General features: G+C 40.2%; 1 protein-coding gene across 1 annotated transcript in view; it reads left to right on the top strand.

Annotated features, from left to right (window-relative positions):
- The window catches only part of tnr (tenascin R (restrictin, janusin)), an 83,918-nt gene that overhangs the window by 13,512 nt on the left and 64,406 nt on the right, over positions 1–6,000 (top strand). The gene's annotated exons all lie outside the window — the stretch shown is intronic.

The raw sequence follows: 6,000 nt of genomic DNA, 5'->3' as shown, positions 1-6,000 counted from the left end.
GGAAGTCATTTTTCCGGATATTCTGACACAGCATGACTGCAGCACAAATCCTATCTTGCAATGTTAAAGAAAGTGAAAAATAATTTGTGCATGATTCGGATCCGCTCCAAAATGTAATGATTTCTTTTCTTGGCCCTTCCAACAAGTTTCATGGAAATCGGGCCAGTAGTTTTCCGTAATCCTGCTGACAGACAAACCAACAAACAAACAAACGGACAAAAAATAAGTTATTTAGTCTATAAAATGTCAGGCCGTCACAATTTCCCCAAAATGAAAAAAAAAAAAATAGAAAACTCAAGATAATTTTTTTTATAATGATTTAAAACAGAAAAGCAGCAAATCCCCTCATTTTAGAAATATTTGGCCTTTTTGCATGATATATTACTGAAACAAAAATTGTATGGGTATTCATTTCCTGAAGATTGACTAATTGATTAAGCAACTATTCGCTCCAGCACTTACTATACAGACAGAAAATGTATATATTAGTGCTGTCAGTTAAGCGCGTTATTAACGGCGTTAACGCAAACCCATTTTAACGGCGTACATTTTTTTTATCGCAAGATAAAGTTCTTTTTGGCCTAGCAAACTCAGTAGTTTTTTTCACATGCTGTTGCAACAACTAGTAACGTTAGAAAAACTACAACACCACACTGGATCTAGCTAGACCGGAAACAAGACAACAGGCACGCCGCACACACTTGTTTGGGCTTGCGAGCCGGCCAAAGAGTAGTAGGCTAACGTTACGTTTTGAGTGGATGGCGAGCTGAGACGCCGAAATGGATGCCAATAAGATTCTGAATGGAAAGTTTACTTTTAAAAAGTTGCCAAATGGTTCCATTGACAAGACCAAAGTGATCTGTGTGTTTTGTCGTTGTGAACTGAGCTATCATCGCAGCACGTCCAGTCTGAAATACCACTTGATGGCCAAGCACACAGCTGATGCCAATTCTCCGCCCCCTCGTCAAAGCCAGGCGACAATGGATGACTTCAGACAGAAGCCCATTTGCACAAAGAAAGCCGATCCACTTTTCCATGTTGATAAGAGCATTAAAATGAGAAAAAATAATGGGACAAAAAGAAATCAAGGGACATTGAGAATAGATAAAAATGTGCGATTAATTGCAATTAATTGCGAGTTAACTATGACATTAATCGCGATTAAATATTTTAATTGTTTGACAGCACTAGTATATACAGTACATTAGGTATTGGCACCCGTGTGCCAGGGAATGCTGAGAGTTTGCAGGCAGATAACAGCTACAGCAGGGGGTTTCATTTATCAGCCCACCCTCTAACAAGAATTAAGGAAGCAATTACCGGTAATTCAACCGCCAAGTGTAGTGTTCTTCTTACCCATGATGCTCCGTGACACTTGGTTTACTATTTGAACCATACAGACCAGGTAGATCGATCTGATTCGTTGCATTGATTTATAAATCTTTCCCTCTTTTTTTTTTATTTACAAGCTCTCTCTCTCTCTCTCTCTCTCTCTCTCTCTCTCCTCTCTCTCTCTCTCCTCTCTCTCTCCTCTCTCTCTCTCTCTCTCTCTCTCTCTCTCTCTCTCTCTCTCTCCTCTCTCGCTCTCTCCTCTCTCGCTCCTCTCTCTCTCTCTCCTCTCTCTCTCTCTCTCTCTCTCTCTCTCCTCCCTCTCTCTCCTCTCTCTCCTCTCTCGCTCTCTCTCTCCTCTCTCTCTCTCTCGCTCCTCTCTCTCTCTCTCTCTCTCTCTCTCTCTCTCTCTCTCTCTCTCTCTCTCTCCTCTCTCTCTCTCTCTCTCTCTCTCTCTCTCTCTCTCTCTCTCTACGACACCAGAAAGGTCCACAGATCTGAAAACTCAGCCCTGTCATTTTTAGCATTTGTGCAGCCCTGAAAAACAAACTTGTCTGTATGCAGGTGGTGGGGCGCATGCCTTGCCGGACAGCAGAAGGTGTACTGCAACAGCATTCATTTGCCAAAAGTCACATTCATCTGGGGAGGGAGCTGTCACATTTTCTGCAGCTGAGACAGTTTCTGAGTCATGCTCGTCTTTTGTTCACACCCAGCTCTCCAAGCCAAAATATCAAATGCTCCTCTGCTATTTGAGGCAGCTGTCAACAAAGTGAAGGATGAGGACAGACAGAAGAGCGAGCAATAGATAGACAGGGAGGGCAAATCATATTGCTAAAGCTGATTCCTCCTTGCTCCCCTCCCATTTCATATCTATACCAAGTGAGGGAGTCCGAAATGCTTATTTATTTGCAATTAGAGGCTAAAATAGCCAATGCTTGTAGGGGATAGTTTGCTGAATACAAAACAAAGCAGTTCAATTACCAGAGACCTGTAGGGTGACAGGTTTAAGTGTTTCATGCTATCAAAAGCTGAAGAAAGCGGGATGTATTTTTGCTTCAATTACGTGGCCTATATTCTTCCACCATGAGAAATAATGGAGGCTGTTGAATTTAAATGGGATGTTTCAGGCATAGAGGTATGATACTGTATATCTTTACATAAAAAATATCCACCCACAAAGCAGAGATCAACTTGTGCTGAAGAGTGGCATTTAATCTTGATAGCAGAGGAATTCCGCAATCATTTCAATGAGTCCTGATGCTACTGTGAAAAAGTAGCGGTGACATTCTCACGTTGTTGACATCCTCTTAGTGCGGCAGTGGTGACAACTGACATTTACATTACTCACATAGTTATGGGTCTCAGCGCTACAAACACATTTTTATCAGTTATATTAATTAGGCAAAAACTGTATTAATTGTGATGTAAAAGGATTTTGACAGACATGTGACAGTCCACCTCGTCACATGCTCGTTTTAAGAACACACCTAAACTTAAGCTGCGGGTTGTGTGTCACGATACCAAAATTATGACTTTGATACGATACCCTGCCTAAATATCTCGATACCCATACTGAAACGATACCGTGGCAAAAGCCTCAAACATCAGGAAAAGTAATGCAATAATAGAAAATTAAAAATCCGTTAATTTAAAGAACCACATGGTACGCATTAATTTGATGTCCCCTGTACTTGGGTGTATTTCATTTCTTTGATAGTTAACTTCATATTTGCAACCAGCCGGCCCCCGCCAGCTCATCAGGAACAGTTCAGGCCGAGCGTGGTACTGCTGCACGGGCTGCAGCACCACTCATACAGATTGCGAGACTCGGCTTCCAAAACAAAAAGCCACAAAACAATAATAATTAAGATGAAGTTCTTTGAGAAGTTGATCAAGGGAAAGCTGCTGAAATTAGGAAGACACCAAAGTAACTGTAGGAAGTGCTGTGTTGTATTGAAGTGGTGTTTGTGAAGAGAATGTCACGCCCACTGTTTATGTTTTGACCGCTTGCTCCCAAAGTTAAAACTGCTCTCTCCCGCGGGATCCCAATCCCAATCCAGTCCTCCACTCAACCAGCACACACACACTGCCCTGCTGTCGCACATGTAACTCAACACAACTCATAGGAAATAGCCAACGTCACTCTTATTAAAACACAGCCATTCAGTACCGGTACTAATAAAATGGGGTGTAGTACGGTGTTTAACGGCAGGGTATTGCAATACCTTTCTAGTATCGGTATACCATGCAACACTAGCTACAGGCAAAGGACACAAATTGTCTTTGTGCCATTCACAGTCTGCCTCTGCAGTTTGAGGACACATACTGTTATTGTTGTTTAGGCTGAAATTGTGTTGTACACTGTACAAAAGTCCACTAAACAAGAAGCATTCTACTGCACTGAAGAGAAATTGATTTTCTTTTTTTCTGCATGACAAAGGATCTTTGAAAGTATGTTTTTTGCAGCTGCCTTTTTGTCAACCAAAAGAGATGTGAACTTTTAACAAAAGTCCAGTATGCTCCACCTTTTTTGTTTTTTTACATGAATAGAGTGATTAATTTAAGCAGGCAGAAATGTAATTCTGTAATGTTGAGAGGTTTGTATCGAGTGAAAATGTAACTCTGACACCCCACAACATTTTTTGTTCTTAACTCATATGAACACCTCAAAATTATAAGTAGTATTACAAAAAGAGCACAATGATCAACTCTATCCTTTAAATGTTAAAAGAAACACTTAAACACACTATTTCCCATAGGCATTAAAGACTACTTAATATGTCAACTGTAGATAATAATTTCCATACTTATTTATAGGCTACCTGTAATATTCAGCCATTGTATTATTTCTTCTATTATCTATTCTATTTCTTATTTTATTCCATTCTGTTGAATTACTTTAAGTCACTGTAATTACCTGATTTCTCTTCTCATATCTTATTAAATGCATTGTCCTTGACTCCACTGGCTTCACATGACCGAGCTTGTAGCTGGACAGGTATTATCAGGGACAGCTGACTGCCAGCTTTGTGATACCTGTTATCCAGGATCACCAATGTTAGGCTTCGTAAAGCCAGGTAACCCAGCCTGACTAACTTTAACTTGCTTTGTGATACAGGCCCACGGTTGGGTTTGTAACTAAGTTGTGTGAACCCAGACAAAATGCAACAGAATAGGACTCTTTACTATGGATCAGAGGTAAAGGTAAACAATATCGTAGCACAGTGGTCATGGGATTTAGTTCAGCAACAGCAGATTAAATCTTTGAATCAATTAAAAGTGGAACCTAAAAGGAGAAATGCCATTACATAGAGTAGCCTGAAGGTAAGTTAGTCCTCTGATGATGCGCTGACCTTTATTGTCAGCTGGAGTTTCAACTTGAAGGTTTAAGTTCAGTACATACTGCTGTATCTGCCTATGATAGCATACTGATTAGACCTAATGAGACTTAAAGACCCCAGGCGAGGTTCCTGAATAACCTTCAGCAAGTTGCCATTTTGAAGCAAACCTTAAAAAAGATACATGCCTGAGAAATGCTTTTACAATTGTCCATAAATCGAGAAGGAAAAAACACTCAACATTTGAATTAGTTAGAAAAAGGAGTGAAAGTCCTTTAATTTAATTAGGAGTTAAATATATAGGTGATATAACTATTTGTAACGTTCAATGTATGTGCATAAGCATTTTAACACAACGAGATAATGTTTCTAATGTTAGGCTGCATGTATACAATATAGAAGTTGTGTTCAGATTCACCTTCACGTGTCTGGTGATTCTTTGTTTTTATATTCTCCCTGGGGGAAGTTCTTGAAACTGTCCCAAGATCAAAATGTGATTAAAGTGAAAGATAGAAAAAAAAAAGATATTGAGTTAGGTAGTGAAAACTGCTGCTGAAGTTGGACACTGGCCCAATCACAAAGGTCCGAAACTCTCTTGATACTCTGCAATTAAGAAATGCTGATAAGAATGTCAGGTTAAAGCAGTCCTGGGCGACAAAAGAGTAAACAGTATGTTTGCATTCAAATGAACTGGTCCTTGATGACCTTTCACAAGGCAACAACACGGTGAGATGTGCAATGCTTCTTTGCTGTACGTTTAGTAAAAATGTTCCTCTGACTAACCTCTCCGTGCCCATTTGGGAGTTTGCCCTTCACTTTCTATTAGAGTTAATGTCTTTACTTTCAAGCAGCTCGTCTGTTCAGCTTCCTTGCATGACCTCATTCAATCACTCTTCTTCTACTCCGTGGATTATTGCTCCTTCGTTTGATTTGTCATTCACTTCATATACGTGACAAAGCTGAGTCTAATTAATTAAAAAAATCCAGCGAAGGGAATGCTGCAGGATTTGTCTCCACTGTTTCGAAATGAGCAAGCTACTGTGCAGCATGCGCCCATCTGTCGAGTATGTGAGAATGTAGCTGAAACGGCTAGGTCCAAAGGTTCCCCCGAGGAGGACTCAGTACCGTGTTGTAGAGTCCTGTATCACAGGATGTAGAGATGATGAGGGGGTGAGAGGTTGTTTATCACACTATCACACTCAATTTACTCCTCTCTCTGTCTCTGTTTTTTCTTTCATCCTCATTCTCTCCTATTTAACTGCCTTTTTATGTTAGTCGTTTACTCTCCTGAGGCACATCTTGTCTTTTTCTCATCTGTCCTGTGTCTGTGAAT

The sequence above is a fragment of the Sander vitreus genome, chromosome 12 (genome assembly GCF_031162955.1).
Source record: "Sander vitreus isolate 19-12246 chromosome 12, sanVit1, whole genome shotgun sequence".
Lineage (NCBI taxonomy): Eukaryota > Metazoa > Chordata > Actinopteri > Perciformes > Percidae > Sander > Sander vitreus.
This window is presented reverse-complemented; position numbering and strand designations above follow the sequence as displayed.